The sequence below is a fragment of the Dipodomys spectabilis genome, unplaced genomic scaffold (assembly GCF_019054845.1).
Source record: "Dipodomys spectabilis isolate Male_0828 unplaced genomic scaffold, ASM1905484v1 ptg000665l, whole genome shotgun sequence".
Taxonomy (NCBI): domain Eukaryota; kingdom Metazoa; phylum Chordata; class Mammalia; order Rodentia; family Heteromyidae; genus Dipodomys; species Dipodomys spectabilis.
This window is the reverse complement of record NW_024871342.1, coordinates 599,814-601,513: the sequence shown is the minus strand read 5'-3', so window position 1 is coordinate 601,513 and position 1,700 is coordinate 599,814.

The following is a 1,700-nucleotide window of genomic DNA, read 5'->3' as shown; positions in this document are numbered from 1 at the left end:
TTTCAGCCACACTTTTCTCATTGTTGGATTAGAGAAAAGCCATTGTCTTTGAGGGTTAATTTTATAACCGGCTACTTTGCCAAAGTTTTGAATCACTATGAGTAATTTGGGAGTGGAGTCCTTGGGATTCTTTAAATACAAGATCATGTCATCTACAAAGAGGGAGAGTTTTATTCATCTTTCCCTATTTGGATCAATTCTATATTTGCACCTTGTCTTATTGTTCATATTGTTGTAGCTTGGCATTCTAATGCTAAATTGAAAAAAACTGGATAGAGTGGACATCCTTGTCCCCTTCTTTTTATATTGTGAAAATATTTTACAGAGGGGTTACAATTACAAGGGCAAGATAATGAATACATTTCCTCTAAAGCATTGTAGACTCCTCCTTTGTTTCCCCTTCCCAGCCCTTCCCATCCTCCCCCACCCCCGCTCCCACCCAAACCTCCTCCCCCCCACACACCAAAGTTCATTTCCTCTAAAGCATTGTAGACTCCTGCTTTGTTTCCCCTTCCCAGCCCTTCCCATCCTACCCCCGCTCCCACCCAAACCTCCCCCCCCCCCCGCACCAAAGTTCTAAAGTTCTTTTTTGACAAACTACTTGTACATCTCATTGTTGCAATGGGTCCACCTGTATCCCTATTTAAACAATTTGTTTTTCCCCTTCCCCTCCACAAATTATACCGACATCAAATACAGTGAAAACAGGGGTCATACTGTGGGGGAGGGACATACAAATCAACAAAGAAATAATCTTACAAATGTGTTAGAAAAATCGCATGAAAGAAAAAATAACATTGGAATACATATCTTAAGGTTCATTTCCCTAACATCAACTTATCTGACCTTTTCTGCTTGACTCAGACATATACTAGATATTTCTAATAAGGGAAACCAAGGGACCTATGTTTCTTTGGGCGTGGCTTACTTCACTTAATATATTTTTTTTCAAGCCTTTCCATTTCCTAACAAATGGGGCAATGTCATTCTTTCTGATGGAGGCATATAATTCCATTGTGTATACATACCACATTTTCTTGATCCATTCATCTACTGAGGGGCATCTGGGTTGGTTCCATATCTTAGCTATGGTAAATAATGCTGCAATAAACATAGTCGTGCTGGTAGCTTTAGTGTGGTCTTGTTTGTGAACATTTGGGTAAATGCTGCACAGGCCGAAATTTTCTTAATAGACACCAAGAAACACAACAAATCAAAGAAAGGTTGGACAAATGGGATTGCATGAAATTGCAGAGCTAGCAAGATCAATAGAAAGCCCACGGTTTGGGAGAACATCTTATCTAGCCATACAACGGACAAGGGTCTCATATCTAAAATATACTTGGAACTCAAAAAATTAAACCCCCCAAGAACAAATACTCAAAGAAACAACTGCACAATAAATAAGTGGGCTAAAGTCATAGAGAGAAACTTCTCTAAAGAGGAAAGAAGGATGGCCAATAGACACATGAAGAAATGCTCAACTTCCATAGCTATAAAAAATGCAAATCAAAACATCATTGAGCAACCACCTCACTCTAGTTGAAATGGCTAAAATGAAGAAATCTGATAACAACAGATGCTGGACAGGATGTGGACAGAAGGAAACCTTACTGCATTGTTGTGGGAGTGTAAATTTGTTCAATCACTTTGGAAAGTAGTGTGGAGGTTCCTCAAAAGACTGCACATAGAGCTTTCCT